Genomic DNA, 6,000 nt, shown 5'->3' with positions numbered 1-6,000 from the left:
AGGAGCACTTTGGGAGTATTTGCTATTAAAAGGTTTGTGGCAGTAGAGATAACTGTGAGGTCCATGCTGGAGATGTCTCCTGCCACGTGATATACAGCTCCAGCGCTGCGAGGGGTGTAAACGAGAACCCGTGTGCGTGCGTGGAAAGCGTTCCCATTGATTTCAACAGGAGCTCTTTCTTGACATTGATTGACTTCTTCAAGTGGCACAAATCATAGGATCACGGAAAAATTAAGGAAAAATATAGCCCGAACGCGCAGTTTAGTGATTAGAACCCATGGTCTTTTCAAAAAACCTTCCTAGGATGTATTCATTTGCCCTCGCACACAAATCTTCCAATGCCCTCTACCCACTCACTTTCAGGATTAAAACTGTGTGATCTGCAGATTCAGAAATATCTGCTGGGAGGAAGAAGGTAACACATCGTGGCAGAGAGGTTAGCTGTTAAGAGGATGGAGAGGTAAAAGTGGAGGGGGGAAGCGAGGTGAGATTTGCAGGGGAGGGAGGGGGAAAATGAAGGGGAGGGGGGCGATACGGGGTAAGGAATGAGACCCACCGGGCTGCTGTTATAGCTTTCATATAAGGAGGCGAAGAAATAACAGGGACAAACACAGCGTATCATTAGTGACCATTTACACGCTGCTTAAACTTGCAGGCTAATTAAATCCGGGAGAAGTTTTAATAAGTGCCTGGGTTATAGAAAGCTGACACACACTCACAGGACAGCTTAATTACCCGGAAAAGATAGAACGAAGGCACGGAAAATTGTCTGCGCTTGGTAATAACGTGGGCAGCTTGCTTAATTCACTGTTTGGCAGGTTGGAGTTATGTATCTGGTTGGGCACGGCAAGTCCCATCGTCCAGAGAAAGGGGGATACCGTAAGCAAATATCAGACTGCCTGTCTGCTCGCATGATGGGTAATAGTGGCAAAAGTGGCACATCCAAATAACAAGCACGGATAACTGTTAGGTTGGGTTACCAGGGCAAGCAGGTGATACATATGCCCCTCTTTCCTCCCCTGATGCCCCTCTTTTCTAGGAGCTCAGAATGGATGTTGGTATTAGGGTATTACAGGGTTCTACGGCCCTAAAAGTTACATTAATGTTTAAAAAAACTTTAAAACTCTGTTCATAAATAAACTTTAAATTGAATACATTGTTATACGTCTGATGGATCAGAATTCTCCCCTGAAACCAACTAAGAAGGTTCCAAATGAACTAATGTGAAGTTATGATGTCATATGCACAAGAAGATGGGTAGTGGAAGAGTAGATCGGTTGACCCATTTCTAGGTGGCTGTGGTCAATGTCCTGGGTCAGGCCTAAAACAGTAATCCACATAAATCCACCATTGATGCACAATGTAGACCAATTGGAGTTGCCTCCAAAGATCGAGATGTTCTCTTCTAGCCAGTACTAAACGGGTGAGCACGTTGTTGGGTGGAGATCAATATTTTTTTATATAAGAACACCAGACTGTTTGGGAAGGAACAGACACAACGGCAGTGAACTGACCCCAAGAAAGAGAGAAAACAGAATTGCAAAGTTCATACCTCTTATTTGGCCCACATAGAAATAAGATGTAGTTAGATAAGCTTGCGGGTCCTCACAGGTCTCTTCTTCTTTCCATCTGAAGAATAGACCTCTGAGGTCCTGAGAGTTAATGTAACTTGATATATTTTCCAATGTTGGTCCATTTCCTCTTGGGCTTGGGTGGCTGTATCCATTATTTTTCTTAAAGAAAATTGGATTAAAAAATGTAGAAATTGTTAGAAACCGAGAGGAAGGGGAGCAGAACAGAGAGGCTCTTTTCTTTACAATGTCACGAAGGCTGGAAGGTGCGGGGTGGGTTGCCGGTTCTGATGGGGAAGTGTCCCTTTTTGGCACTTTGAAATATCGGGAGGTTTGTTGTCAGCATGAATAGAGTAACCATCCATTGTCTTCGACTCAAACCTCTGTTGGTTAAGAATGGTTAATGTTCTAATGCCTCTCCAAAATCTGCATAACAATGCATTACAGAATTCTGTACAAGTGGCTAATACAATAAGCCTTCCAGGATTTAATGCCTCACACAATACATTTTATATTAATCTCCTGCAAATGAATCCGCTATTTCCAGATAAGTGCAGGTTAACCCTTGCAAAGCCACAGGAAGCTGCTCTACTTTGGTATATATGGCTTCTCTTGACCTTGTGTGGGTCTCCATTTCTTGGTGTTGGAAGTGGGCGCCCAGTCTTGGGTGGGTGATCATCAGGTTGTGTTGGTGGAGCTTACGTGATGGAAAGGATAAGAACATGATTGTCCACAGATTTTTTTGGATGTGGGGTGGGAAGATTAGCTCTATTCAAGGACTGGGGCATAAGCAGAACTACCCCCCCCCCAGTGTGGACACCCATCGACAGGCAAAGTTTAAATAGGGTGTCGATAGCGAATTGGAGAAACTGGATGAGACAAAACATAGAATCCTTAATCGGTCGTTAGTCTTGTCTTGGATTCAGTAGTAGCCTCTACCACTTCTACTGGGGACCTGTCAAACGAGAAATTTAGAATGTTCTTGCATGTTCTTTAAACTGATATAAGCAGATATAAGTTCTGAAAGTCCCCGGGTATTAATAATTCTGGTCCCTAAACATGTATACATAATGGAAAAATAATTAAACTGAAAAAAAGGAATCCAAATGAGACAAACAAGAACATCAAGTGTTTTGTGACGTCTGCAGCAATTAATTATGTGGGGTGAAACAGACAACAGGAGAGAGAGACTGTCAAGAATGCTACACTCACATTATTACAGTGACACCTAATTACCGATAATGTGTGGGATTTGTTAACAAAAGAATTGTTGTTTTTTTCCCAGTGGAGAAATAATTTATCCTTGAAATCTCTCTGCATATGCTTTCATTAGAAACCCACCTGTAGACCCCATCTTGTATACATAACCTTTGCTTGCAAGAGAAGTCAGAAGTTTTTTTCCAAATGGAATTCTCTCCTAAATACCATTTGGCGCACAATCAATCTTCATTTCAAGATGAGACGTCTGAGGTCCTAACTTTACATATTTTTCTATGTGGCCCCCAAAAAAAGGTATCATCTTAAACTAAAGACTCTATGTAATGTTTGGACACGTAATTGATTTAAGGTTGAATGGCAAATATGCCAAGGCTGGAACACCAACTTCTCTTTGCTTCCCCATTAAAAGTTCCTCCAAAGTAAGTGCCGATTGTCTGGAATCTAGCACTGATGGCTGTCCATCTGAGACGTCTTTGTGCTCTGCTGTTTGGGACTTGTGACATCATGCTCTCAAAAGTCAACTTCCTCTCCCTACTGTCTTTAACGTGCCAATAAACCTTTACGATAACATAATCTTCCAGTTAAGAGGCCAACTTCATTTATCCAGCGCACTATGGATTTTTAAGAAAACAGCCTGCAGTTTAGCAGTTGCGGGCTGCTTTCTCTGGGTGGACGGCACTGCCTGCTTGCAGGCAGCAATTTTCACAGGTTGACCCCATCAGTCATTTCTATCCGGGACACATGTAAAGCACCATCAGTATTTAGGGCTGCAAAATGCTGTGATATCCTCAAATATTTTGTTATCCTAGAAAAGACAAGCCTCAAGGGACCTGGGTCCCAATAGACAGGGACAGTTTGGAACAATACCTTTTCTCAAAGAATGTTTGGCTTCTTTTAGAGAAGCCAAACTTATGTTATACTAACTTTAATGTTGTTTTGAGAATATTACTGAACACTGAGAGCTGTGACCGAGCAGCTGCACCGTAATATATTAGGCAATCACCTGGGTTGACCTATTCAAAGACTGGTTTTGTACTGCTACCTGTTATTTATATAGAACACCTGCTATGTATTTTTTTCGCAGAATTAAAGTACATTTTTAAGTGATATAGCAATGCCCCCCCTCTTCTCCACCTTCAGCACAGCACCATATGGGTTAATTGATTATTTGCAACATGCTACCATGGTAATAACCAGCGTGCTTGAATCACCTAATTTACACGGGGACTCAAACAAGCTCAATTTTACATCCAATAAAACAGCGTCTGATTTAACAACTCCTTCATTTAGTGCAGATCCACAGCTGTGAGGAATGCTAACCGCGGCTGATTCACCTTCCAGCAAAGATGCCGGGTGAATGTATAAACCAAGAGAGAATGGATGGAGGGTTCTGCACAGAATACAAGCTTTTGTGCCACTGGGAGAACAATGGTGGTTGCACAAGGCCCGGGCCCCTTGCGATCATCCCTTTAATCACCGGCAGTTAGCGGCATGGAGAGTATAGAGATCTCTCACACTCTCTCCCTGCACATTGTCTGATTCAGCGTGCTGGATCAGTCTGCATGGAGGGAGAGACACAAGCAAGCTGTTTGGTGCTAAGATGGCACAGGCAAGCGGTTTGGGGCTGAAGTGGCCCAGACAGGCTGTTTGGGGGTTAAGATGGCACTGACAAGCTATTTGGGGGCTAAAATGGCATAGCTAATCAATTTGAGTACAAAGTTGGCACTGACAAGGTGTTTAGGGGTAAAGTTGGCATTGACAAAGCTAGCACTGCAATACATGTTGCTTGGTAAAGTGGCTTTCAGGTAAGTCGATAACATCAGGAGACAGCTACAAGGGAAAAAAAGTTGCCCAGTTTGAGTCACTAATCCATGAAAAAGGTCAGTATTGCACCTTTACAAAGTACTGGAATCTTTGTTCCACAGCCCATTGGCTGCTCTTTTTTAGAACCCTAGAACCCTGTCATTCAAGTCCAGACCAGTTCTGTATATGTATATGAATCCACCTGTGATTGGCGTGTGTCTATTTTAGATTTGCGCTCACTTATGAATAGAGGAATAGCTCTCAAAGTTTTGATTTGGCAAAGAAGGTGTTAAGATCGTTCCTGTAAAACAAGGAAATGTCTGGTTAAAAGTAAGTGGTCCGGCCTCCCCCGCCGTTTTTCTTTTCACTTTCCCAAGAGAACCGTCCGCGTCTAAACTCGTTAACTTTTAATTAGTACCTTCTCACTGGCTGGATAAACTGGCCGCACGCCACGCTAAGCACCATTACAATTCAGTGGTTACTAATTCTTACTCCTTGGCATTTTTCTGTCGCAGCTTTCAAATTCCAGACAGGGTGTCCACAGGTCTTAGTCTACGGGGTAATGGCGTCTCATTTGGCATGTACGGGAGGTCATGGTATGCGAGGCCGTTGGGCATGGTGCCAGGGAACGTTACCTGCCTTTAGAAAGTGCAGATGCCATTAAAAATGTATAATTATTTTATACCAAAGTAACATTGTAGCAACTTTCAGCAACCGGAACATATTCCAAAGAGTCTTTGGAAGAGTCACAGAAGTTCCCAGTTCCGTTGAATGTCCAAACCTTATCCCAGAAATAAGTCTTTAGTCATTTAAGAATGTGCTTCACGTATAATTTTGCTGGGAAAACTTAATTATCATGTGACACCAAAGCAGGTACTTGTAGGTTGTTGCCATAGAAACTGAAAAATACTCTTCTTTGCTAGACTATGTAATTAATGCTTGAATTAATTAACTTCACTTTTTAAAGGGATTGACTAAAAATGCTTGTTAATGCTCAGACCATACCTGAGAACTTATGAGAGCAGGCAATCCGGAGCTCTCGGTCGTCAGAAGGAGTGGCTTCATGAGAGGGAGGGGCTAGCCATGCACAAGGGTGGGCCTAGACACTTGAGTGATTATAATTATATAGATTGCAAATTGGAGGAGGATTGAACAGGGAATGGGCGTGGCTAAATGTCACCCCCCGAGAATGAAGCAAGTCACTTTGAGACCCGGGGAAGCAGCAGCTCACCCGCAGGCACCCTGTCTGTAGGGAATAAAGGGAGAGATAAAGCGAAAGAAGAGGGATAATTAACAAAAGAGATAAATAGAAAGTGGAGGAAAGAAAAAGAGAAAAGGGAGAGATGAGATAAAGAGAAATGGTATAGGTCTAGTCAAAGCATTTTGGAAACATTTACCAAACCTGCCA

At 42.8% G+C, this 6,000-nt stretch overlaps 2 protein-coding genes across 16 annotated transcripts in view; one reads left to right on the top strand and one right to left on the bottom strand.

Annotated features, from left to right (window-relative positions):
* The window catches only part of SDK2 (sidekick cell adhesion molecule 2), a 97,405-nt gene that overhangs the window by 12,828 nt on the left and 78,577 nt on the right, over window positions 1–6,000 (top strand). The window lies entirely within an intron of this gene.
* Window positions 1–6,000, bottom strand: part of RPL38 (ribosomal protein L38) — a 265,046-nt gene that overhangs the window by 187,925 nt on the left and 71,121 nt on the right. The window contains exon 1 of one of the 15 annotated variants that reach the window (XM_053454067.1): window positions 5,035–5,038. The exons of 13 other annotated variants lie outside the window; for them this stretch is intronic. The gene's annotated coding sequence lies outside the window, so the exon portion shown is untranslated. Of the gene's footprint in view, window positions 1–248; window positions 253–5,034; window positions 5,039–6,000 lie in introns of those variants that run through there. One more of the 15 variants, XM_053454040.1, reaches the window with a different exon arrangement.

Source organism: Spea bombifrons, chromosome 13, assembly GCF_027358695.1.
Source record: "Spea bombifrons isolate aSpeBom1 chromosome 13, aSpeBom1.2.pri, whole genome shotgun sequence".
Classification (NCBI taxonomy): domain Eukaryota; kingdom Metazoa; phylum Chordata; class Amphibia; order Anura; family Pelobatidae; genus Spea; species Spea bombifrons.
The sequence above is the reverse complement of the archived record's forward strand: the minus strand, read 5'-3'. Positions and strand labels throughout refer to the sequence as shown.